Source organism: Anomaloglossus baeobatrachus, chromosome 1 (genome assembly GCF_048569485.1).
Source record: "Anomaloglossus baeobatrachus isolate aAnoBae1 chromosome 1, aAnoBae1.hap1, whole genome shotgun sequence".
NCBI classification, from domain to species: Eukaryota; Metazoa; Chordata; class Amphibia; order Anura; family Aromobatidae; genus Anomaloglossus; species Anomaloglossus baeobatrachus.
In genome coordinates this window covers 851,858,720-851,886,565 of record NC_134353.1, presented here as the reverse complement: position 1 = coordinate 851,886,565, position 27,846 = coordinate 851,858,720, and the positions used below count along the sequence as shown (strand labels likewise).

At 48.9% G+C, this 27,846-nt stretch overlaps 1 protein-coding gene across 1 annotated transcript in view; it reads left to right on the top strand.

Moving 5' to 3' along the window:
* GFM2 (GTP dependent ribosome recycling factor mitochondrial 2) overlaps positions 1-27,846 on the top strand; it is a 121,693-nt gene that overhangs the window by 53,221 nt on the left and 40,626 nt on the right. The gene's annotated exons all lie outside the window — the stretch shown is intronic.

Here is a 27,846-nt window from a genome sequence, read left to right as displayed (position 1 = left end):
GCGGGATATCATCACCCACGGCTACAGGATACCTTTTTCTTCCAGCCCGCCAAACAGATTTTTTCTGTCCACCCCCCCCTGCTCCAAGGCCGCCGCCTTCTCTCAGGCCGTGGCATCCCTGCAGGCCAACGGTGTAATTGTTCCGGTCCCCGCCCGGGAACGGTTCAGCGGTTTCTACTCAAACCTCTTTCTAGTCCCCAAAAAGGACGGTTCCTCCCGACCCATCCTGGATCTCAAGCTTCTCAACAAGCATGTTCAGGTGCGGCACTTTCGCATGGAATCTCTGAGATCGGTCATTGCCTCAATGACCCAGGGAGATTTTCTGGCATCCATCGACATCAGAGATGCCTATCTGCATGTGCCTATTGCGGCCTCACACCAGCGCTGGCTACGCTTTGCAATCGGAGAGGAACATTTCCAGTTCGTGGCTCTTCCCTTTGGCCTAGCCACGGCCCCTCGAGTGTTCACCAAGGTCATGGCAGCAGTGGTTGCGGTCCTGCACCTCCAGGGATTGGCAGTGACTCCTTACCTGGACGACCTTCTAGTCAAGGCCTCATCCAGTGTAGACTGCCAGCGGAGTGTCTCTCTCACTCTCGCCACGCTAGTTCAGTTCGGGTGGCTTGTCAATCTCCCCAAGTCGACTCTGACCCCGACCCAGGTACTTTTGTACCTAGGGATGCAATTCGAGACTCTGCCGGCACTTGTCAAGTTGCCCTTAGTCAAACAGCAGTCCCTTCGTCTGGCGGTGCGCTCTCTGCTGAGGCACCGCCGTCATTCCATCAGACACCTCATGCAGGTGCTGGGTCAGATGGTGGCGTCCATGGAAGCGGTTCCCTTTGCCCAGTTCCATCTGCGTCCCTTGCAGCTGGACATTCTCCGCTGTTGGGACAAGCGGATCTCTTCTTTGGACAGGCTGGTGGCTCTGTCATCACAGGCCAGGAACTCCCTTCAGTGGTGGCTTCAGCCCCTCTCCCTCTCACAGGGACGGTCCTTCCTGACTCCGTCCTGGGTGATCCTCACCACGGATGCCAGTCTCTCCGGCTGGGGAGCGGTATTTCTCCATCACCGAGCACAGGGCACTTGGACTCCGTCCGAATCAGCCCTCCCGATCAATGTGCTGGAAATCAGAGCTGTGTTTCTAGCTCTCCTAGACTTTCACCACCTATTGGCGGGCAAGCACATTCGGGTTCAGTCGGACAACGCGACAGCGGTTGCCTACATCAATCACCAGAGCGGAACTCACAGCCGTCTGGCGATGTTGGAGGTTCAACGAATCCTCCAGTGGACGGAGGACTCCAAGTCCACCATATCCGCAGTCCACATCCCAGGCGTGGAAAACTGGGAGGCCGATTATCTCAGCCGTCAAGCCGTGGACGGTGGCGAGTGGGCCCTGCATCCGTCAGTGTTCAGATCAATCTGCCGCAAGTGGGGCACTCCGGAAGTAGATCTAATGGCTTCCCGGCACAACAACAAGGTTCCGGTTTACGTGGCTCGCTCCCACGATCCTCAAGCCTTCGCAGCAGACGCACTGGTTCAGGATTGGTCTCAGTTCAGTCTGGCCTATGTGTTTCCCCCTCTAGCGCTCTTGCCCAGGGTTCTGCGCAAGATCCGAATGGAGGGCCGTCGAGTCATACTCATTGCTCCGGACTGGCCCAGGCGAGCCTGGTACCCAGATCTGCTCCGCCTGTCCGTAGAGGTGCCGTGGCATCTCCCGGACCGCCCAGACCTTCTCTCTCAAGGTCCGTTCTTCCGCCAGAATTCTGCGGCTCTCAGATTGACGGCGTGGCTCTTGAGTCCTGGATCCTGACGGCTTCAGGCATTCCCTCTGAGGTCATCTCCACCATGACTCAGGCTCGGAAGTCTTCCTCGGCTAGGATTTACCACAGGACTTGGAAAATTTTCCTGTCCTGGTGTCGCTCTTCCGGCCATGCTCCTTGGCCGTTCGCTTTGCCGACCATCCTGTCTTTTCTACAGTCAGGTCTACAGTTGGGTCTGTCTCTCAATTCCCTTAAGGGACAGGTGTCGGCTTTGTCGGTATTGTTCCAGCGGCGTATCGCCCGACTGGCTCAGGTGCGCACCTTCATGCAGGGCGCATCTCACATCATCCCTCCTTACCGACGGCCCTTGGATCCCTGGGACCTTAATCTGGTCCTCACGGCCTTGCAGAAACCCCCTTTTGAGCCTCTCAGGGAGGTTCCCTTGTCTAGACTTTCACAGAAAGTTGTCTTTCTAGTAGCCATAACTTCTCTCAGGAGAGTTTCTGATTTGGCTGCGCTTTCTTCGGAATCCCCCTTTTTGGTGTTTCACCAAAACAAGGTGGTTCTGCGTCCGACTCCGGACTTTCTCCCTAAGGTGGTGTCTTCCTTCCACCTTAACCAGGACATTTCATTGCCCTCTCTTTGTCCGGCCACTGTGCATCGTTTTGAGAAGGCGTTGCACACCTTGGATTTGGTGCGGGCACTCCGAATCTATGTGTCTCGCACCGCCGTTTTTCGGCGGTGCACTTCACTTTTTGTGCTAACCACGGGTCAGCGCAAGGGCCTCTCGGCATCTAAACCGACCCTGGCTCGTTGGGTTAGGTCGGCTATCGCCGATGCCTACCAGTGTTCTCAGGTGCCTCCCCCGCCGGGGATTAAGGCGCACTCGACCAGAGCTGTCGGTGCCTCCTGGGCTTTCAGGCACCAGGCTACGGCTCAGCAGGTGTGTCAGGCTGCCACTTGGTCCAGTCTGCACACTTTTTCTAAGCACTACCAAGTGCATGCTCATGCTTCGGCAGATGCGAGCTTGGGCAGAAGCATCCTTCAGGCGGCTGTCGCCCATTTGTGAAGTTAGGTTTTGCCTACTTCTCAGTTTAGTTTATTTCCCACCCATGGACTGCTTTGGAACGTCCCATGGTTTGGGTCTCCCATGGAAGGAACGATAAAGAAAAAGAGAATTTTGTTTACTTACCGTAAATTCTTTTTCTTGTAGTTCCGACATGGGAGACCCAGCACCCTCCCTGTTGCCTGTTGGCAGTTTTTTGTTCCGTGTGTTTCACGGCTGTTGTTAGTAGACAGAGTTCTGGTTTTGCCGAGTTTTACTCTATCTCTACTTATGGGTGGATGTCCTCCTTCAGCTTTTGCACTGAACTGGGTAGATTGTCATCCAGGGGGTGTATATAGCCCGGAGGGAGGAGCTACACGTTTGAGTGTAGTGCTTTGTGTGTCCTCCGGAGGCGCTAGCTATACACCCATGGTTTGGGTCTCCCATGTCGGAACTACAAGAAAAAGAATTTACGGTAAGTAAACAAAATTCTCTTTTTTCTCTGTGCGGCCGGGTTGTTTACTTTTGGCTATATACCCTCAGTGATCACTCTCCTAGGAGACAACAGCATGTCGTCCACAAGGAGCAAGGGTGCCAAGGCACAGGGTTATTTTGCCACCTGTACCTCTTGTGCGGCTAAGTTACCTGCGGGTTCCACCTACCCTCACTGTGAGCAATGCTCGACCCCTGTTGCACTTGCTCAGCCGGAGCCTCGGTCACTAGTGGGCCCCTCGGATCAGGCAGACCCTCCTGCTTCCACTGTCCAGGCGGCAGGGACAGAGTTTGCAGTTTTTGCTGAGAAACTCTGAGTCGCTTTCACAATCCATGGCTCAGTCTATGGACAAATTGTCTGCCAAGCTACTAGAAGCCTTGCAGTCCAGACCGGTCCTTACACAGGCCCCGGGCACTGTTGGATCATCACCTCCAGGCCCCTCTCGGTCTGCGCCGCAGCGTGCTCCCGGGGTGGCCCCTAGGTCTCACGTGGAGGACTCCTGCACGGACCACAGTCCCAGACCGGCTAAGCGGGCTCGCTGGGAATCTTCCCCGACTTCCTCACGCTGCTCGAGGTCTCAGCTTGAGGACTCTCTGGAGGACGAGGCGGACGTCGCAGCTCAGGGCTCTGACCCTGACGTTGCCCTCAATCTTGATACACCTGAGGGGGACGCCTTAGTAAATGATCTTATATCGTCCATCAACCAGGTGCTAGATCTTTCTCCCCCACCTCCAGCTGTAGAGGAGTCGGCTTCGCAGCAGGAGAAACACCAGTTTAGGTTTCCCAAACGTACACGGAGTGCGTTTTTCGATCACTCTAACTTCAGAGATGCTGTCCAGAAGCACAGAGCATTTCCGGACAAGCGCTTTACTAAGCGCCTTAATGACACACGTTACCCCTTCCCCTCTGACGTAGTTAAGGGTTGGGCTCAATGTCCCAAGGTGGATCCTCCAGTCTCTAGACTGGCGGCTAGATCTGTAGTATCAGTTGCAGATGGCTCATCGCTCAAGGATGCCACTGACAGGCAGATAGAGCTCCTGGTGAAATCCATCTATGAAGCCACAGGTGCGTCTTTTGCCCCGGCCTTTGCAGCCGTGTGGGCACTCCAAGCTATCTCAGCTTGTCTGTCTGAGATTAATGCGGTCACACGTACCTCTGCTCCGCAAGTTGCGTATTTGACTTCTCAGGCGTCGGCTTTTTCGTCCTACGCCATGAACGCTGTCCTGGACTCTGCTAGCCGTACAGGGCCATGTGGCTACGCGAATGGAAGGCAGACTCTGCTTCCAAGAAGTTCTTAACCGGTTTGCCGTTTTCTGGCGACCGATTGTTTGGCGAACGATTGAATGAAATTATTAAGGAATCCAAGGGAAAGGACTCGTCCTTACCCCAGTCCAAACCGAAGAGACCTCAGCAACGGAAAATACAACCGAGGTTTCGGTCCTTTCGGCCCTCAGCCAAGTCCCAATCCTCCTCGTCCAACAGGCCAGAGAAAGGCCAGAGGAACTCCTATGCGTGGCAGTCTAAGTCACGCCCCCAAAAAACCGCCGGAGGCACTGCCTCCAAGGCGGCCTCCTCATGACTTTCGGCCTCCCAGAACCGCATCCTCGGTCGGTGGCAGGCTCTCCCGCTTTTGCGACGCCTGGTGGCCACATGTCCAAGACCGATGGGTGAGAGACATTCTGTCTCACGGTTACAGGATAGAGTTCAGCTCTCGTCCTCCGACTCGTTTCTTCAGAACATCTCCGCCCCCATCTCGGGCCGGCGCACTTTTTCAGGCTGTGGGCGTTCTGAAGACAGAAGGAGTGGTGATTCCCGTTCCCCCTCAGGAACATGGTCACGGCTTCTACTCCAACTTGTTCGTGGTGCCAAAGAAGGACGGATCATTCCGTCCCGTTCTGGACCTCAAACTGCTCAACAGGCATGTGAGCACCAGAAGGTTTCGGATGGAATCTCTCCGCTCGGTCATCGCTTCGATGTCACAAGGAGACTTCCTAGCATCAATCGACATCAAGGATGCTTATCTCCATGTGCCGATCGCACCCGAACATCAACGCTTCCTGCGTTTCGCCATCGGGGACGAACACCTTCAGTTCGTGGCACTGCCTTTCGGCCTGGCGACAGCCCCACGGGTCTTCACCAAGGTTATGGCATCCGTTGTGGCGGTCCTGCACTCTCAGGGCCACTCGGTGATCCCTTACTTAGACGATCTCCTAGTCAGGGCACCCTCCCGGGTGGCGTGTCAACACAGCCTGACCGTCGCTCTGGCGACTCTCCAGCAGTTCGGGTGGCTCATCAACTTCCCAAAGTCCAAGTTGACACCGACCCAATCACTGACTTACCTCGGGATGGAGTTTCATACTCACTCAGCGGTAGTCAAGCTACCGCTGGACAAACCGCTTTCGCTGCAGACAGGGGTGCAATCTCTTCTTCGGGGTCAGTCACACCCCTTGAGGCGCCTCATGCACTTCCTGGGGAAGATGGTGGCAGCAATGGAGGCAGTGCCCTTCGCGCAGTTCCATCTGCGCCCACTCCAATGGGACATTCTCCGCAAATGGGACAGGAGGTCGACGTCCCTCGACAGGAACGTCTCTCTTTCCCTTGCAGCCAAAACCTCTCTTCAGTGGTGGCTTCTTCCCACTTCTCTATCGCAGGGAAAATCCTTCCTGCCCCCATCCTGGGCTGTGGTCAAGACGGACGCGAGCCTGTCAGGGTGGGGAGCGGTTTTTCTCCACCACAGGGCTCAGGGAACCTGGACTCCGACCGAGTCTTCTCTTCAGATCAATGTTCTGGAGATAAGGGCAGTGTATCTAGCCCTAAAGGCGTTCCATCGGTGGCTGGAGGGCAGGCAGATCCGCATACAGTCGGACAACGCCACGGTGGTCGCGTACATCAACCACCAGGGAGGCACGCGCAGCCGTTAAGCCTTCCAGGAAGTCCGGCGGATTCTGCTGTGGGCGGAAGCCACAACCTCCACCATCTCCGCAGTTCACATCCCGGGCGTAGAAAACTGGGAAGCAGATTTTCTCAGTCGTCAGGGCATGGATGCGGGGGGAGTGGTCTCTTCACCCAGACGTGTTTCGAGAGATCTGTCGCCGCTGGGGAACGCCGGACGTCGATCTCATGGCGTCACGGCACAACAACAAGGTCCCGGCCTTCATGGCACGGTCTCAAGGTCACAGAGCTCTGGCGGCGGACGCGTTAGTTCAGGATTGGTCGCAGTTTCGACTCCCTTATGTGTTTCCTCCTCTGGCGATGTTGCCCAGAGTGTTACGCAAGATCAGATCCGACTGTCGTCGCGCCATTCTCGTCGCTCCAGATTGGCCGAGGCGGTCGTGGTACCCGGATCTGTGGCATCTCACGGTGGGTCAGCCGTGGGCGCTTCCAGACCGCACAGACCTGCTGTCACAAGGGCCGTTTTTCCATCTGAATTCTGCGGCCCTCAACCTGACTGTGTGGCCATTGAGTCCTGGCTCCTAGCGTCGTCGGGTTTATCTCAGGATGTCATTGCCACTATGAGACAGGCCAGGAAACCAACGTCCGCCAAGATCTATTACAGGTCGTGGCGGATCTTCTTGTCCTGGTGCTCTGATAAGGGTTTTACTCCCTGGCCTTTTGCCTTACCCATTTTTCTTTCATTCCTTTAATCCGGAATGGACAAGGGTTTGTCACTTGGCTCTCTCAAGGGACAAGTATCGGCGCTCTCAGTATTTTTTCAAAAGCGCCTGGCAAGGCTTCCGCAGGTCCGCACGTTCCTGCAGGGAGTTTGCCACATAGTTCCACCCTACAAGCGTCCGCTGGAACCCTGGGACCTTAACAGGGTGTTAATGGCTCTTCAAAAACCACCTTTCGAGCCGCTGAGGGATGTCTCTTTATCACGTCTTTCGCAGAAGGTGGTATTTCTTGTGGCAATTACCTCACTCCGAAGAGTGTCGGAACTTGCAGCGCTGTCATGCAAATCCCCTTTCCTGGTTTTTCACCAGGATAAGGTGGTTCTGCGTCCTGTCTCGGAGTTTCTCCCTAAGGTGGTATCTCCTTTTCATCTCAATCAGGATATCTCCTTACCGTCCTTTTGCCCTCATCCAGTTCAGCAGTGTGAAAAGGATTTGCATTCATTAGATCTAGTGAGCGCACTCCGACTCTACGTGTCTCGCACGGCGCCCCTGCGCCGTTCAGATGCGCTCTTTGTCCTGGTCGCTGGCCAGCGTAAGGGTTCGCAGGCTTCCAAGTCAACTTTGGCTCGGTGGATCAAGGAACCGATTCTTGAAGCCTACCGTTCTTCGGGGCTTCCTCTTCCTTCGGGGCTGAAAGCCCATTCTACCAGAGCCGTGGGTGCGTCCTGGGCATTGCGACACCGGGCTACGGCTCAGCAGGTGTGTCAGGCAGCTACCTGGTCTAGTCTGCACACCTTCACAAAACACTATCAAGTGCTTCGGCAGATGCCAGTCTAGGTAGGCGAGTCCTTCAGGCGGCGGTTGCCCACCTGTAAGAGGGGGTCGTTTTTCGGCTCTCTTTTATTGAGGTATTCTTTTACCCACCCAGGGACTGCTTTTGGACGTCCCAATTGTCTGGGTCTCCCAATGGAGCGACAAAGAAGAAGGGAATTTTGTTTACTTACCGTAAATTCCTTTTCTTCTAGCTCCTATTGGGAGACCCAGCACCCGCCCCTGTTTCCTTCGGGCTGTTTGTTTTTTTGTGTACGCATGTTGTTCATGTTGAATTGTTCTTTTGGTTCATGGTTTTCAGTTCTCCGAACATCCTTCGGATTGAATTTACCTTAGACCAATTTATAAGTTTCCTCCTTCCTGCTTTTGCACCAAAACTGAGGAGCCCGTGATGCACGGGAGGGTGTATAGGCAGAGGGGAGGGGTTACACTTTTTAAAGTGTAATACTTTGTGTGGCCTCCGGAGGCAGAAGCTATACACCCAATTGTCTGGGTCTCCCAATAGGAGCTAGAAGAAAAGGAATTTACGGTAAGTAAACAAAATTCCCTTCATTTGTGATAAATTGAATTGTATGGGAAATGCCGTTAGGTTTCTCTTTCCTATAGAAGTGATATTAAAACTTCCTTCCTTCTTTGAAAGTGACCTCACATTTCCTTCTATACAATAAAAAACCCATAGGTAGGTTTTCCTTATGTACACAAGTAGAATAGAAAGCAGAAACCATCTCTGTCTCAGACATGACCTGAAAACAAATCTTATTTGGACTTACTGGGGTCACCAGATCATGTAGCGTCTGTACAGTCTCTATTCTCGCATGACAAGAGGAATGATTATGAAAACATGAATGATAAATCACCTTATCCTGTCCAGGTAAACACATCACCTTAGAAACAAAATGTAAACATGAAGAAATGTCTACTTGTTCAGTGTTCACTCCATCAAATGCAAAATCTGTGTACTGCAGTTGATAGAACACTTGTTGTGTGTTACTCACAGGTATACCCAAAACTGTAACAGGAACAATAGTCCCCTATCTTCCGATCACTGGGATTAGCGATGTGCCAACACAAATGTTTCGTTCACATCCTAACCACTTATTTACCCACAAATCCGTATGATTCAATGCAAAATCATACTCTACAGGTAAATTTCGCAGTATTCCCAGTGGAGTAATTCCACTCTGTAAAGCTTGTGCAATCAGCTTCAGATTAGAAGAATACTCTATCTGTATCTCCAGGCACGCTTTAGCTACTTGTGTTTCGGGTGTGCTTTCCACGAGAGCTAATGTAGCATCCTGTAGATGTGACACGGAAGACCCTAGTACAGCAGCTGTATTCATTACCATCTTTTCAAGAAGTTGATTCAAACTCTTCTGAACCTTTACACCTTTTCCTCCAATAAAACCAATATTATCCAAATCTGACTTAAGCGTCTGTATATTCATGGCATTAGTCAGACTTCCCACTGTCCCAATTCCTCCCAGAATTCCTTCTAACACTCCTCTCTTACTCCTAGTCTGAGTTGTTCTTCTCCCAAACCATTGTTCTATCCCCATCTCCATGTTTATGAGATGTGATTGACACTGAGGAAACCTGGTAGAGATCTTCCAATGAGACATATTGAAGGTCCATACCATTGTCATAAATTCTCCATCCCTTAATAAGGACTTAGACTGAAATTGATTAATTTGGAAAGGAGTAGACGGCATGAACCTCGTGTCTGTGCATGCACTATCTGCTGCTGACCAAATATTCACACTAACGTCTTTACAATGTCTGTAATGTGTCTTTGTTTCAACGCAACACTGGTAAATTCCAGAGTCCCTGGAAGATGGATTCTCTATGGAAAAAATGAAATTATCATCCATCCATCTGATATTACCAATCTGACCTCTGTGAATGACATTAGTTGGACTGTTTAAAAAACTTCCCAAAAATGATGAATTCTTGGTCCATGTCAACAAAGACTCAGAAGGCAATTTCAACCTTGTGTTACATTTTAACATTATAGGAAATGTATTTTCTCTGTTATGTACTGTCTGTGGTGAAACCCTTATTTCCGGAACTATAGTGTTAGTAACGGTAAACGCTACAGATACCTGAACTTGCACAGGTTCCCGTGTTATCTGGAAATTCCATGTTTTAACCCAATCTTTATCTCCTTCTGTAATGGAGAGTAAAGAAGGATCCAGAATTTTCCCAAAAACCTGAGTTTTTAACAAAATTTCTGTTTTGGATCTTCCAAACTTTCCCCTAGCAATCATGTCATTTGTAATATCACCGGACCATACAGCAGGTTCATCACCTCTGATCTCTATGTTCCAGTATAGTACATCTGTAGGAGAACATTCCCATGTACCCGTTTTATTATTGTGTACATATTCTCCTTGTAATTGTGTGAATCTAGTTTTAGGTCCTGCAATAGCATGTAATATTATGTCTGTGTCGTGTACGAAATGTAATTCAATGCAACATTTTGTTCCATATCCCATGCAGATATTTCCTGTTATCTCCACAGAATCATCCGTGATGTTCTGTCAGTAAGTTCAATGTCTCTGATCCTCTCGGTCTTCGTGAATGTTGAATCTCTCTAGTCCTCTCATTCACATCATTGGCGATTGTTCCTTGATGTAACATGTAAACAATGACTGAAATAAAGCAAAGCAGCAGGAAAGTAGATCCCATCACATAGAAGCTTTTCTTGAGCTTGGGAAGATGTTCTTTCTCCAGAAGGCTTGATGTCATCTTTCCTTCAAGGTCTTTAGGTTCTTTATTCCAGTTCTTACAGGAATCCATTTCTTCCTGGAAAGAAATGCAGTATCATTATTTTGTCACAAATACTTTTTGTGTTTTCCGGGTCTTTTTTACCACATTTGACACTCGTTGCACAAGAATCATGACTTGTCCCATAGTCTCAAGGACTTCAAAAGGACCTTCCCAATTACACTCCCATGGACCACTCTTGCGAAAGGTTTTGATCATCACTAGAGCACCTTTCTTGAATTTGGACTCATAGGGTGGCTCCATTTTCTGCATTCTCGATGCCGCATATGGCAGAATCGCTTTCAGGTTCTCCTGTAGCGATCTCAACCATTGGGACCTTGAGATAGCATCTTTTTGTGGAGTGGATAAAAATGACTCATGTGGAAACCACAATGGCATTTTTCTTCCCGTCATCAACTCAAACGGAGTGAATTGAGTTGTAGAAGAGATTGAACCTCTTATACTCATGAGTATGAAAGGTACTTTGTCAACCCAAGTGTTACCTTTGTCCAAAAGCATCTTTGCAATTCTGGATTTGATAGTTCTATTCATTCTTTCCACAATTCCCGCAGATTGTGGATGATAGGGGACATGAAATTGCTGTCATGCCCCTAGAATAGCACAAGCAGTTTGCATGATTTTACCTGTGAAATGGCTTCCTCGATCGGAGGTAATCATCCTTGGGATCCCCCAAGTACAAAAGACATGTTGTACCAATTCCCTTGCTGTGGACAAAGCATCATCTTTCCTAACAGGTAATATTTCTACTCATTTTGAGAACACATCTACCACAATCAATGCATACCTGAGACCATGTTTACCTGAGGGTAAAGGACCAATATAGTCTATCTGCAGTGTAGACCATGGACCATCTGCAGGTGCGATTCGTAGAAGTGGTGGCTTCTGTCCTTTAGGTCTTGGATTTATTTGGGCACAAATGAGACGTGATAGTACAACACTTTGAACTTTCTCGTCCATTTTTTCCCAATAAAATTTCTCCTTGAGAATGACTAACAATTTCTGTTGTCCCAAGTGACCTAAACTCTCATGGTTGTATCGAGTGAATTCTACCTGTAGATGTTTTGGTACAACGGGACGCAATTCTCCATTTGAATTGTGACACAAAACCCCATTTTCACAGATAAAAGGAGGTTTTGGATCATCCTGAGAAGTAACAAGAGAAGGATCTTTTCTCTGTTCTTCTGCAAATGAAGGTATGTATGTGTCTGCTCTTTGAACCGCTGAATTCTCAGAAGGTTCAGAGTCAAACACTTCCTCTCCAGTCAGGGCAGCTTCTTTGGCTAGAGCATCTGCGGTTGCATTTCCTACAGATAACTCCTCATCAGATCTTTGATGTGCAGCGACTTTCACTATAGCAAATCTATTTGGGGCCCTAGATGCCATCTCAAAAATTGATTCTAGAGTATCACGGTGCAGCAAGGCTTTGTTGGAGGAATCCACGTAGCCTCTCCTTTCTTTATCGCTCCTAATTGGGAGACCCAGACAATTGGGTGTATAGCTACTGCCTCCGGAGGCCACACAAAGCAGTACACTTAAAAGTGTAAGGCCCCTCCCCTTCTGCCTATACACCCCCCGTGGGATCACGGGCTCCTCAGTTTTCATGCTTTGTGCGAAGGAGGTCAGACATCCACGCATAGCTCCACTGTTTAGTCAGCAGCAGCTGCTGACTATGTCGGATGGAAGAAAAGAGGGCCCATACTAGGGCCCCCAGCATGCTCCCTTCTCACCCCACTTTTGTCGGCGGTGTTTGTTAAGGTTGAGGTACCCATTGCGGGTACGGAGGCTGGAGCCCACATGCTGCTTCCTTCCCCATCCCCCTTAGGGCTCTGGGTGAAGTGGGATTTTACCGGTCTCCAGGCACTGAGACCGTGCTCCATCCACAGCCGCTGGGGAATCTGCTGGATATGGAGCTGAGTATCGTCAGGGACATGGCCCTGCTACGTCAAGGTACTCTGTGTCCCCGTACAGACCGCGCGCAGACACACTGCAGCATTGCTGGGTGTGTTAGTGCGCCGGGGACAACAGCGCTGCGCGCTTGTGCCACTACTCACTACAGCTCTGCTGAGTGAGTTAATGTATTGGGAACTGCCGCGCCGGCCGCTGCTGTCAGTTTACACTGCGGCGCGGCTGGGACTTGTGGTGCGCCGGGGACTTCCACGCTGGCCGTGCATATATGACGGCCGCGCTTATTACTCGAGTCCCCGGCTTTTGCGGCCTAGTTTCGCTTCGTTCCCGCCCCCAGGCCTGCCAGTCAGGGGAAGGGCGGGACGCTGTACAGAACATCAGCGCAGGGGGCTGGAGTCTATTTTACATACTCCAGCCCTCACACTGGACACAGTGGGACGCCAGTTTCCCGCACTTTGTCTGAGGCACGCCCACGGTCCGCCCCTCTTCACAGAACGCCGGCAGCCATTCCTGTGTGCAGTCTGAGCTGGAGAGGGGAGACAAGTTCTGGGAGACCCAGACACGGGATTCTGGCGACCACACACCCGCGTTTCCGCGGGCGGTAAGCGGCACCTCTGGTGCTGACCCCACTAGTGCCGAAGTGTTCATTTGTATTTTTATGCTTGCATGCTATACATTGCACTGTACGGTCGCTGGTGATTCTTGGCTATATACCCTCCTAGATTACTCAGAGGAGACAACAGCATGTCATCCGAAAAAAGCAAGGGTGCCAAGGCACAGGCTTTCTATGCTGCTTGTACCGCATGTGAGGCTACTCTACCTGCAGGTTCCACTGACTCCCATTGTGTGCAGTGCTCAGCCCCTGTGGCACTTGCTCGGCCGGGGCCTCTGCTAGAGGTGACCCAGGGAGAACCACCTGTGAATACTGTCCAGGTGACAGGGACGGAGTTTGCAGTTTTTGCGGATAGATTGTCTGTGACTATGACTAAAATTCTAGAAACTTTGCAGTCTAGACCAGTAACTCAGACCATGGGCACTGTTGAATCATTGCTCCCTGGTCCCCCTCAGTTGGAACAGCTCCGGGCTCCGGGGGTGTCCCATGCATCCCAGGGTGAAGGCTCTGACACGGACGACAGTCCCAGACAGCCTAAGCGGGCTCGCTATGAGCGGCCCTCGACTTCATCACACTGGTCAGGGTCCCAGCAGGAGGACTCTCTGTATGATGAGGCGGAGGTAGCTGATCAGGATTCTGATCCTGAGACCGCTCTCAATCTGGATACTCCTGATGGTGACGCCATAGTGAATGATCTTATAGCGTCCATCAATAGAATGTTGGATATTTCTCCCCCAGCTCCTCCAGTGGAGGAGTCAGCTTCACAGCAGGAGAAATTCCATTTCAGGTATCCCAAGCGTAAATTAAGTACTTTTCTGGACCACTCTGACTTTAGAGAGTCAGTCCAGAAACACCACGCTTATCCAGATAAGCGTTTCTCCAAACGACTTAAGGATACACGTTATCCCTTTCCCCCTGACGTGGTCAAGGGCTGGACCCAGTGTCCCAAGGTGGATCCTCCAATCTCCAGGCTTGCGGCTAGATCCATAGTTGCAGTGGAAGATGGGGCTGCACTTAAAGATGCCACTGACAGACAGATGGAGCTCTGGTTGAAATCCATCTATGAAGCTATCGGCGCGTCGTTTGCTCCAGCATTCGCAGCCGTATGGGCACTCCAAGCTATTTCAGCTGGTCTTACACAGATTGACACGGTCACACGTACATCTGTTCCGCAGGTGGCATCCTTAACCTCTCAAATGTCTGCATTTGCGTCTTACGCGATTAATGCTGTCCTGGACTCTACGGGCCGTACGGCAGTGGCGTCCGCCAACTCCGTGGTTTTACGCAGAGCCTTGTGGTTAAGGGAATGGAAGGCAGATTCTGCTTCCAAAAAGTGCTTAACCAGTTTGCCATTTTCTGGTGACCGACTGTTTGGTGAGCGTTTGGATGAAATCATTAAACAGTCCAAGGGTAAGGATTCATCCTTACCTCAGCCCAGACAAAACAAACCCCAACAGAGGAGGGGACAGTCGAGGTTTCGGTCCTTTCGAGGCTCGGGCAGGTCCCGATTCTCCTCGTCCAAAAGGACTCAAAAGGATCAGAGGAGCTCAGATTCTTGGCGGGCTCAGTCACGCCCAAAAAAGACAGCCGGAAGAACCGCTACCAAGGCGGCTTCCTCATGACTTTCGGCCTCCTCTCTCCGCATCCTCGGTCGGTGGCAGGCTCTCCCGCTTTGGCGACATTTGGCTGCCACAGGTCAAAGACCGTTGGGTGAGAGACATTCTGTCTCACGGGTACAGGATAGAGTTCAGTTCTCGTCCTCCAACTCGATTCTTCAGAACTTCTCCACCTCCCGACCGAGCCGATGCTCTTCTGCAAGCGGTGTGCACTCTAAAGGCAGAAGGAGTGGTGACCCCTGTTCCTCTTCAGGAGCAAGGTCACGGTTTTTACTCCAATTTGTTTGTGGTGCCAAAAAAGGACGGGTCTTTCCGTCCCGTTCTGGATCTAAAACTGCTCAACAAGCACGTGAAAACCAGGCGGTTCCGGATGGAATTCCTCCGCTCCGTCATCGCCTCAATGTCTCAAGGAGATTTCCTAGCATCAATAGACATCAAGGATGCTTATCTCCACGTGCCGATTGCTCCAGAGCATCAGCGTTTTCTACGCTTCGTTATAGGAGACGAACACCTTCAGTTCGTAGCTCTGCCTTTCGGGCTGGCGACAGCCCCACGGGTCTTCACCAAGGTCATGGCAGCAGTAGTAGCAGTCCTGCACTCTCAAGGTCACTCTGTGATCCTGTATTTGGACGATCTACTGGTCAAGGCACCCTCTCAAGAGGCATGCCAACACAGCCTGAACGTTGTGCTGGAGACTCTCCAGAGTTTCGGGTGGATCATCAACTTTTCAAAGTCAAATCTGACCCCGACCCAATCGCTAACATATCTTGGCATGGAGTTTCATAATCTCTCAGCGATAGTGAAGCTTCTGCTGGACAAACAGCGTTCACTACAGACAGGGGTGCAATCTCTCCTTCAAGGCCAGTCACACCCCTTGAGACGCCTCATGCACTTCCTAGGGAAGATGGTAGCAACAATGGAGGCAGTCCCTTTCGCGCAGTTTCATCTGCGTCCACTACAATGGGACATTCTCCGTCAATGGGACGGGAAGTCGACGTCCCTCGACAGGAACGTCTCTCTTTCTCAGGCGGCCAAGGAATCTCTTCGGTGGTGGCTTCTTCCCACCTCATTGTCAAAAGGAAGGTCCTTTCTACCCCCATCCTGGGCGGTGGTTACGACAGACGCGAGTCTTTCAGGGTGGGGAGCAGTTTTTCTCCACCACAGGGCTCAAGGTACGTGGACTCAGCAAGAGTCCACCCTTCAGATCAATGTTCTGGAAATCAGAGCAGTGTATCTTGCCCTACTAGCCTTCCAGCAGTGGCTGGAAGGCAAGCAAATCCGAATTCAGTCGGACAACTCCACAGCGGTGGCATACATCAACCACCAAGGAGGAACACGCAGTCGGCAAGCCTTCCAGGAAGTCCGGCGGATTCTGACGTGGGTGGAAAACATGACATCCACCATATCCGCAGTTCACATCCCAGGCGTGGAAAACTGGGAAGCAGACTTCCTCAGTCGCCAGGGTATGGACGCAGGGGAATGGTCTCTTCACCCGGACGTGTTTCAGGAGATCTGTCACCGCTGGGGGATGCCGGACGTCGACCTAATGGCGTCCCGGCACAACAACAAGGTCCCGGCTTTCATGGCACGCTCTCACGATCACCGAGCTCTGGCGGCGGACGCCTTAGTTCAAGATTGGTCGCAGTTCCGGCTACCTTATGTGTTCCCACCTCTGGCACTGTTGCCCAGAGTGCTGCGCAAGATCAGGTCCGACTGCCGCCGCGCCATCCTCGTCGCTCCAGACTGGCCGAGGAGGTCGTGGTACCCGGATCTCTGGCACCTCACGGTAGGCCAACCGTGGGCACTTCCAGACCGACCAGACTTGTTGTCCCAAGGGCCGTTTTTCCATCAGAATTCTGCGGCCCTGAACCTGACTGTGTGGCCATTGAGTCCTGGATCCTAGCGTCTTCAGGATTATCTCAAGAGGTCATTGCCACCATGAGACAGGCTAGAAAACCATCTTCCGCCAAGATCTACCACAGGACGTGGAAGATTTTCTTATCTTGGTGCTCTGCTCAGGGAGTCTCTCCCTGGCCATTTGCATTGTCTACTCTTCTTTCCTTCCTGCAATCCGGTTTGGAAAAAGGTTTGTCGCTAGGCTCTCTTAAAGGACAGGTCTCAGCGCTGTCTGTATTTTTTCAGAAACGCCTAGCACGACTTCCTCAGGTACGCACGTTCCTGCAAGGGGTTTGTCATATCGTCCCTCCTTACAAGCGGCCGTTAGAGCCCTGGGATCTGAACAAGGTTCTAATTGCTCTCCAGAAGCCGCCTTTCGAGCCTATGAGGGATGTTTCCCTTTCTCGCCTGTCACAGAAAGTGGTTTTTCTAGTAGCGGTCACGTCTCTTCGGAGAGTGTCCGAGCTAGCAGCGCTGTCATGCAAATCTCCCTTCCTGGTGTTCCACCAGGATAAGGTGGTTCTGCGCCCAATTCCGGAGTTTCTCCCTAAGGTGGTATCCCCCTTTCATCTCAATCAGGATATCGTCTTACCTTCTTGGTGTCCTCATCCAGTTCATCAATGTGAAAAGGATTTGCATTTGTTGGATCTGGTGAGAGCACTCAGAATCTACATTTCCCGCACGGCGCCTCTGCGCCGCTCGGATGCACTCTTTGTCCTTGTCGCTGGTCAGCGTAAAGGGTCGCAAGCTTCCAAATCCACCCTGGCTCGGTGGATCAAGGAACCAATTCTTGAAGCCTACCGTTCTGCTGGGGTTCCGGTTCCCTCAGGGCTGAAGGCCCATTCTACCAGAGCCGTGGGTGCGTCCTGGGCATTACGGCACCAGGCTACGGCTCAGCAGGTGTGCCAGGCGGCTACCTGGTCGAGTCTGCACACTTTTACCAAGCATTATCAGGTGCATACCTACGCTTCGGCGGACGCCAGCCTAGGTAGACAAGTCCTTCAGGCGGCGGTTGCCCACCTGTAGGAAAGGGCTGTTTTTACGGCCCTATCACGAGGTGTTATTTTACCCACCCAGGGACTGCTTTTGGACGTCCCAATTGTCTGGGTCTCCCAATTAGGAGCGATAAAGAAGGGAATTTTGTTTACTTACCGTAAATTCCTTTTCTTCTAGCTCCAATTGGGAGACCCAGCACCCGCCCTGTTTTCTTAGGGATTTTTGTTTTTTCGGGTACACATGTTGTTTCATGTTGAATGGTTTCAGTTCTCCGATGTTTCGTCGGATCGAATTTGTTTTTTAAACCAGTTATTGGCTTTCCTCCTTCTTGCTTTTGCACTAAAACTGAGGAGCCCGTGATCCCACGGGGGGTGTATAGGCAGAAGGGGAGGGGCCTTACACTTTTAAGTGTACTGCTTTGTGTGGCCTCCGGAGGCAGTAGCTATACACCCAATTGTCTGGGTCTCCCAATTGGAGCTAGAAGAAAAGGAATTTACGGTAAGTAAACAAAATTCCCTTCTTCCCAAACAGGCAGGTAATCAGTTAGGGATCTGACAACATAGGAGCTATCACTGTAGATTACCATTGGAGTTTGATCATCAGCTTCATTCAGCTGTAGGACCATTCTTACCGCTTCTATCTCTGCCCTTTGAGCTGAGAAATGACTCGGTAACTTGTGTTTTACCACTTGTCCTCGCTTGGAATAGAAAATTCCATATCCTGTGTGATAGTGTCCTTCCAGAAAAAATCTAGAACCGTCTACAAACATAGGTTCATCTGCATCTTCCGACTGTCGTCTGAAGAGAGATGGACTTGGTTCATGGAACGTTTGTATGCAATCATGGGTTTGTCCTTCATACTGCATCAATTGAGGAAGAACATATTTGGCCTTATAATCTACCTCAATTTGATTTGGAGACAATGAGAGCAACCAATGGGCAAATCTCTGATGTGACACACCTGGGATGTTTTTCTCAAAGAGAAGTTTCAGTGTGGAATGTGGCGTTTGGAGAATAACCTTTTGGAACCCGATGATGTGTTGAGTGATTTTTATCGCAAAATACACTCCCACCAGGTGTCTTGCGCACACCTCAAACCCCCTCTCAACAGGTGAGAGAAGCTTAGAGAAGTAACCCAAGATTCTCCATTCCCCCCCTTGCAGCTGCAGCAAAACCACAGAGATGCTTGTCTCTGAAGTGTGTGCTTGAAGCGCAAAAGGTGCGTTCTTTTCCACCATACTTAACGCAGGTGCGTGTTGTAGATCATGTTTCAATTGTGTGAAGGCTTTTTCCTGTTCGACACTCCAGGGACCAAAATAATCATCATTATCACCTTTTAAAAGATCATACAAAGGTCTGGCTTTGTCAGCAAAATTTTCAATGAAATCCCTTGAGTAATTTACAAGTCCTAAAAAATGTCTTAGTGCCTTGTGTGATGTTGGAATTGAAAGAGATGCAATTGCCTCATTTCTGTCCTGTAGGGGTCGCCGTGCACCTGGATTTAGCAGAACTCCTAAAAACCTGACCTCAGTCTGCATCAGCTTGACCTTTTTGGTATTCAGTTTTAAACCTGCATCATGCAGCAGCTCAAACAATTCTGCAAGCAAAATCACGTGCAACTCCTTGTTCTCTGTACTCAACAAGATATCGTCCACATATTGCAATAAACATTCCGGACGAGAAAATTTCGACAAAACGTTCGCTAGCGCCTGATGAAAAATGCTTGGCGACATACTTGCGCCCTGAGGAAGCCTACGCAGAGGCAAAAAAAGAACCTGTGGAAATGAAAGCGCATAGGGTCTTACCCTGACAAACAGGGGGTAAAAGAAGAGTAATCCTACTCACCAATCAGGGTTGTGACAGGCACAACTCCTGTAGCAGCATGTGTGTGGATCAAGGCAGCAGTACCCCACGCGGCTGATAACAGAGAGAGGTAGTAGAACGGGGCTTTAAAGAACCGCGCCAAGGATCCCAGATGTAATCTTGAATTAATGTACTTTTTATTTTGGCACAGGTCTACGCGTTTCAGGAGGCTCAGCTCCCTTCCTCAGGACCAGCAGGCACAAGATACATCAAAGATTTGATGTATCTTGTGCCTGCTGGTCCTGAGGAAGGGAGCTGAGCCTCCTGAAACGCGTAGACCTGTGCCAAAATAAAAAGTACATTAATTCAAGATTACATCTGGGATCCTTGGCGCGGTTCTTTAAAGCCCCGTTCTACTACCTCTCTCTGTTATCTGAGGAAGCCTACAGCATACGAATTGTTGATCCAGGTGATTGAATGCAAGCCTATATTGACAACTTTTCTCAATCGGTATACTGAAAAAACCATTACTGATATCCAGTACTGAGAAATACTTTGCCTTTGCATCCAATCTCGACATCATGTCATGTGTATCAGCTACAATCTGTGCAACATTGGGAGTAAACTTATTGAACATCCTCAAGTCCAACAACATCCGATAGCTACCATCGCTTTTCAGAACACACCACAATGGATTGTTACAAACAGAATTTGCCTTACGTATGACACCTTGAGCCAACAATTCTTGTATAATTTTAGACATCGGAGCAACTGACTCCGGAGGCAACTTATACTGACGCTGTGGAGGCGGGTCTCGGCCTTCAATTTTAACAATCACGTCCTTCATAGTTCCAACCTCATTCCTGTACTGAGCCCATAAAGAAGGAAACCGCTGTACTAACTCAGTCAATACTTCATCACCACCAGTTTCAGGCCACAAATGATCTGCTGACACTACATCGGTCAAACAAATGGTCCCGACATGACTATATTCATTTGGATCAATAACTACCGCCTTACAACCGTTGGAGTCTTTCCAAACTGTTTTGTTACCCAAATCAATAATCCAGCCATGCTTTTCCATAAAATCAGTGCCAATTATATTCTCAGTATCCTGACAACACCAAATATCCATTTTCATTTTCAAAAAACCAGGTATTTCCAAAGAAACATCCTGCGCTAATGTCACCTTTGTTCCATTTTTACCACTGAAACCAACAATTGTACATACAGGGGAATCTGGCTTTAAATGTAAATCAACATTTGTGACACTCAATTGCGCACCTGTATCAAGGAGAAATGTTACTTCCTGACCTTCAAGATTTACCTTTAAAAATGGTCGACCACAGCTATCCATTGAAACTCGAGTAACAAATTCCAGTGGATGGAGCCTGGGCACCGGCTTTGCTAGTCAGGAGGATGGAGAAGGGAGAAGAGCAGCAGGTGTCTTGCTTCTTCCATCCAATCCCTGTATGGTCATTTCCCTTATTTGTCTGGTAAGAGGTGCATATAGTGATTGGTTATTTCTGTTGTCAGTATGAGTGGGCGTGTATGAAGGTGGAGGTGCTGAAGATGGGGGAGGTGCACTGGATGTGTTTGGCATCAGTCCATTTTCTTTACCCAGCCTTTCCTCAGCTCCCGCCATCAGGAATTTCTTGCATTCCCACTTCAGATGTCCGGGTAGGCCACAGAAAAAGCAGTGGATATTGCTCTTTCTGTTACCCCCCCCCTGAATTCTTGTTTTTAGAATTCAACACCGGTTTTTTGTTTTTGGTCTGTTTTTCCTGGGATACTAATGTGTCAGTGGTCCCCTCTATCACGGCTATTTTTGACTTTACCTGATTTTGCTTCATTCGTCTACGTATTCTATCAATAAATGACGTGGCCTCTTGTAGACTTTCCATCCTAGAAGCTATTTCGAATGAAGCAGGGTCCAAATATTTAAACTTTTTAACAAAGGCCTTGACCATGGAAGTCGGTTCTTGATCAGCTCCGATTTCCAGTACCATTCTATAGGCCTGTTCGAATTTCACTAAAAAGACAAATGGATCCTCCTGTATGTGTGTCTTAACGTTTTCTAACAATTCGACTGTTGGGGTAGACTCTCCTGTGGTAAAGAGAATTAACTGTCTCAGCCTATCTTCCTTTGTGTCATGGATCAGGTCATCGTGTTCGTTTGGCCTAGGTGTTGCTTGTAACCTTTTTGCCATGTGGGAGGGAAGCCATACCCTGAAAATCTTGTTTCTCTGTTCATTCGTCAGATTATATTTATCCGAATGTGACTCAAAAATGTCCGCATTATGAAAGGCGTCCATTTTATCATCATATTTGGGTATGTCTTTAATGATTTTCATTAATTGGTCATGGATTTTAATGTTAAGACGGGCGGCCTTATCATGTAACTTCTTTTTGCGAAGTCCCTCCTCATTCAGACTCTCGTCCTCGGCTGTATCCAGCCTGTCCGGTATGTCTGAACCTGAGGCAGGTGACGGGGAAGCATCTGTCTTGTTCTGTCTCGTATTAACAGATACATATTTAATATCTTTCCGTAATTTTGATATTAAATCTGCTCTTGTTTCCAACTGATCCTCCAGATGTTCGATATGTTCTGCTAATATCGAACAATTTGGACAATCTGTTGTTTCTGCATCTGTGATGTGGGTATCTGTTGTATTGGGTGTATCTGTTGTAATGGGTGTATCAGTCACCATGCAGATGGTGTGTGCATATGGCTGTGCCCCACCCACCATGGAGTTGTAAGTGTATACCATACCCAATACATTCTGTATCTTTTTCTGTAACCGTTTCACAGTAAAAAACTTCTTATCTAACTTAGTATTCTCAAGTTCACATTGCCGGTACAAATTTGACCATAACTGTGCTTCAGTATGTGTATGGTCAAAAGAATACACTACATTACTGTTACTAGAATAATCATGAATGAAATCCATATCTCACCAATATGTGATGCTTGTCCTGGAATGGCTCCAATCGTCTATGGGTCAATAGTCCTGGAATGGCTCCAATCGTCTATGGATTGATGGTCCTGGAATGGCTCCAATCGTCTATGGATCGATCGTCCTGGAATTGGAAGTCCTCAGATGTCCGTCAAGGCTTTGACACATACGACCTCCGTGCAGCTTGTCACGTTAAACCTCTCTAAGGTCCCGTGATGTAGACACAGTGTATCGTCTTTGCCTGCATTACTTGGACAGAGATTTTTTTTACTGCACTGACCCCCCTTCTCGGACAAAGGGCAGGGAATGACGTGAGAAAAAAAGTCTTCCAGCAAAAGGCAGTGTGAAAAAAAAAAAAAAAAAATCACCACGCACAGAAAACAGCTGTGCCTCTCAATCATTCAGGCTGATGCTCGCCAAATATGTTAAAAATACGGTTTGACGTGACATATGCAAAGCCAGTATATTAATGATTGGAGCAAAATAGGTGCAAAAACATATATGGATTTATTCAGATAAAAGTTGTAGTTACAGTCATTACAGAAAAGTTACTGTCTTGGCTTGAGTTAATAGATGGGTAGACAGATAAGTAGAGAAAAAACAGAGTTTATCTTACATCGCTGTGATATTCAAATTGTCTCTCCAGTAAAGGAGACAAACTCTAGCACAGCGCCACCTATTGGAAGTAGCGATCCTAAAAGTCACAAGTGGATTTTCAACAATCCTTTGCAATATGACTCAGGATATATAAGCCAGATCAGAATCCCAATTTGCAGACACGGTGTTTCGGGGTGCTTGCCCCTCGTCAGTGCAAAGTATGGGGGTGTCTGATCTGGCTCATGAGAAAGCTATGTGGGGACCACGGGGGAACACTATTCTCCTTAAGGAGACTTTGCAAGCCAGTCTGGCTGCCAGGTAAGGGGACTTATAGCTGCAATGCCCCTCTGGGAAATATTCAAATTGTCTCTCCAGTAAAGGAGACAAACTCTAGCACAGCGCCACCTATTGGAAGTAGCGATCCTAAAAGTCACAAGTGGATTTTCAACAATCCTTTGCAATATGACTCAGGATATATAAGCCAGATCAGAATCCCAATTTGCAGACACGGTGTTTCGGGGTGCTTGCCCCTCGTCAGTGCAAAGTATGGGGGTGTCTGATCTGGCTCATGAGAAAGCTATGTGGGGACCACGGGGGAACACTATTCTCCTTAAGGAGACTTTGCAAGCCAGTCTGGCTGCCAGGTAAGGGGACTTATAGCTGCAATGCCCCTCTGGGAAATATTCAAATTGTCTCTCCAGTAAAGGAGACAAACTCTAGCACAGCGCCACCTATTGGAAGTAGCGATCCTAAAAGTCACAAGTGGATTTTCAACAATCCTTTGCAATATGACTCAGGATATATAAGCCAGATCAGAATCCCAATTTGCAGACACGGTGTTTCGGGGTGCTTGCCCCTCGTCAGTGCAAAGTATGGGGGTGTCTGATCTGGCTCATGAGAAAGCTATGTGGGGACCACGGGGGAACACTATTCTCCTTAAGGAGACTTTGCAAGCCAGTCTGGCTGCCAGGTAAGGGGACTTATAGCTGCAATGCCCCTCTGGGAAATATTCAAATTGTCTCTCCAGTAAAGGAGACAAACTCTAGCACAGCGCCACCTATTGGAAGTAGCGATCCTAAAAGTCACAAGTGGATTTTCAACAATCCTTTGCAATATGACTCAGGATATATAAGCCAGATCAGAATCCCAATTTGCAGACACGGTGTTTCGGGGTGCTTGCCCCTCGTCAGTGCAAAGTATGGGGGTGTCTGATCTGGCTCATGAGATATTGTGATATTGTGATAAGCCGTCTCTCTGTGGATCGTCTGGTCGAATGCTTCCATTCTACCTCTCCTTCTTCTCCTTACTCTTTGAAGTGTGGTCTGCTTTTATAATTCAAACCCCACCTCCTGATTCTACTTATCTCTTTACATGGCGTTACAAAAACTAACTATCCTTTTTTAGTTCCAGCTTATGTCATATCACGTATTCATATTTTCTGCTAAATAAGTGTCTTGCGCAGTGGAGACTTGTAAAACTAAACCACTTCGACATATATATAACTCTTTTGAAGCTCGCTGAACTTTGACCTTCGTGTAACAGAAGATTCTCAAAGCTAATTTCAGTTCTTCGCACAAATTCCAAATAGAATATAGCCCTACGTTGAAAGCTTTGACGAACAATAGCAGATGGCTTTGGTTCTAACATGTCAAACCTTGGTTAGCAGATTCAACATTCACAAAGACACTCTTAAAGGGGATGGGGCAAAATACATACATTATATGAATGCATGTAATCAAGTTTATGAATCAAATCTCCATAAACTCACTATTTTACACTGCCGAACCTCACAGTCACAGCTGGCACCGCCCGGCCTCACTGTCCAGCCCCGCCCTCTGCACACTCAGTCCCTGTAACTATTCAGCCCAACACCAGCCCCTCGTACACTCTCTTCTCTTCCCCCCCCCCGTCCCTCACCCCGTCCTCTCTTGTCCCCCTGCGCTGTGATAAGAGCAGCATCCTTACAGCTGAGCTAATGCAGAGGTCAGTGCTTCTGACCGCTGGTGTCAGATGACGTCCCTGCTCTCTGCTCTCGGCAGGATTTCAAAATGCAGGAGCGCCGGACGCTGGTACTCATCACAAAGGGAGGACATAAAGTGCATGGAATGAGAGAGCGCACGGGGGGGGGGGGGGGGGTGACAGGTACCAGGGCCCCATACATCATAAAGGACACCATTGGGCAAACAGCACTGACGGTGTCCCCGGCAGCGAGTAAGACTTCCCTGTTTGTCCAGGACCCCTGCTCAATAGCAGTGCACATGGGGCCGGCGAAAGTACGAAATGTGGGGAGGGGCGGGGACTCCGGCGCACAGTACCTGGTCAGCAGCAGGGCGGCTACATGACGTCGGCTGTGATGCCCGTCTACAAGGCGAGTATAAGCTCCTGCCCCTGTAGTCATGACCTCACAGAAAGCAGCAAAATCCCGACAGGATCGGTCACATGACCGCTCTAAGCCGGAGGAGAGGGGCTGACAGCAGGGAAGTTAGGTAGTTACTATCTACTTACCAGCCCCAAAGTAGCCCAATAGTGAAATGAAAAAAAAAAAAGCAAAATAAGCCGGATAACCCCTTTAAGTAGAAAGTATTTGTAAAGTGTAAACAAGATGATACATTGTTTTCAAAATATTTTAAAATTTAATATCTGAAAATTGTGATGTACATTTGTATTCAGCATCCTGTAGTCTGATACCCCTAAATAAAGTTGTGTGACCAATTTCCTCCAGAAATCACCTGATTAGTAAATGGAGTCCACCTGTGTGTAATTTATTCTCAGTATAATACAGCTACTCTGTGAAGGCCTCAGAGGTTTGAGAACATTAGGGATCAAACTGCATCATGAAAACAAAGGAACACACCAGGCAGGTCAGGGATAAGGTTGTGGAGATCAGTAAAGCAGTGGAGAAGATTGATAGAGCTAAATACAGAGCAATCCTGGAGGAAAACATGTTAGAGGCTGCAAAAGACTTGAGACTGGTGCTCAGGTTCACCTTCCAGATAACAACCCTAAATATACTGCTAGAGCTACAATAGACTGGATTAGATTAAAGCATATTCATATGGGTCACAGGCCAGCCCTAAATCCCATTGAGAATCTTGAAAATTGCTGACCACAGATGCCTCCATCCAATCTCACTGCGCTATAGCTATCATGCAAAGAAGAATGGGCAGCAATTTCAGCCTCTAGATGTGCAAAGCTGGTAGAAATATACTCCAAAAGACATGCAGCAGTGAATGCAGCGCAAGGTGGTCCTACAAATATTGACTCAGGGGGGCTGAATACAAATGCACGGCACAATTTTCAGATTTATATTTTGTACAAATTTGGAAAACCATGTATCATTTCTTTTACACATGTGTTGGTATATCACATAAAAATCCCAATAAAATACATTTAGGTTTGTGGCTGCAAGAGGAAAAATGTGGAAAAGTTCATGGGGTATGAATACTTTTTAAAGGCACTGTAATGTGGGTCCAATAGCACAGTCTTAAAGGGTTTGTCTACTTTTCATTAGAATACACCACTGACATGTAAATTGCTACAGGACCCCAGATGAGTGGCAATCTTTGGGAACAGCTGACAGCGAGTCTTGTATTTTTTACATTTTGTATCACTCCTCCTTCGTTATAGAAGGTCTTGTGTGCCGAATCCTCAGTCTTATTGTTTGCGTTGATCAGCTATGTGTTACGACCCCTTTACGCATTAGGCTAATGTCGGCCAAAACTACTGCTATTGATTGGTTAGGCCGACAGACTAAAGGCCGCTTTACACGTTATGACATCGCTCAAGCGATCTCGTTGGGGTCACGGATTTTGTGACACACATCCGGCCGCGTTAGCGATGTCGTTGCGTGTGACACCTATGAGCGATTTTGAATCGTCGCAAAAATGTTCAAAATCGCTAATCGGTGACATGCCCCCCTATTCCCAATTATAGTTGCTGCTGCATGTACGATGTTGTTCATCGTTCCTGCGGCAGCACACATCGCTACGTGTGACACCGCAGGAACGAGGACCCTCACCTTACCTGCGGCCGTCGGCAATGAGGACGGAAGGAGGTGGGCGGGATGTTACGTCTCGCTCATCTCCTCCCCTCCGCTTCTATTGGGCGGCGGTTCAGTGATGCTGTTGTGACGTCGCTGTGATGCTGAACGAACCGCCCCCTTAGAAAGGAGGCAGTTCGCCGGTCACAGCGACGTCGCAGACCAGGTATGTGCGTGTGACGCTGCCGTAGCGATAATGTTCGCTAAGGCAGCGATCACCACATATCGGCTGTACGACGGGGGTGGGAGATATCTCGCTCGACATCGCCAGCAAATGCTAGCGATGTCGCAGCGTGTAAAGCGGCCTTTATGTATATGGGGGCCTCACGCTACTCACTATTGGGGACGATGTTGATCGGGAATGTTAGACTTTGGACTGCTGATCACTTTGTTCTCCTGGAGATACGCTGCCATGTCTGGTGAGGGTCTCCGGTAACACAGGAGCGATCAGCTGAACATGTCCTCTTCAGTACGGAAGAGCCTTCACATGGTCTGCTGACCAAACCAGTGTTTAGTTGAAAGCCATCTAATGTGTCTTTACTTTGTATTGTCTAATATTGATTGTACAAGTACCCTCTGAATTGTAGAGTTTCTGTGGTACATCATATGTTGACTTTATAAATAAAATTAATCTTACTATTATTATTTGTCTGCTGTGACATTACTAGTATTGTATTTTGCCTTTTAGTATTATAGATGTTCTCCTTTAAGAAACATTAATATTCTATGCATAGTGATAAATGTGTGATCTCAGGTGGCACTGCTGCTGAGATCCCCAATGATCATCGGAGCAGGGGGCTTTAAGTACGGGAGGAGTGTGGATGGATGATCTATCTCCTTCAGCTCCATAGATATTGAATGAAGAGGTTGTGAGCATGTATGGCTACTGCTCCAAGTGATCATA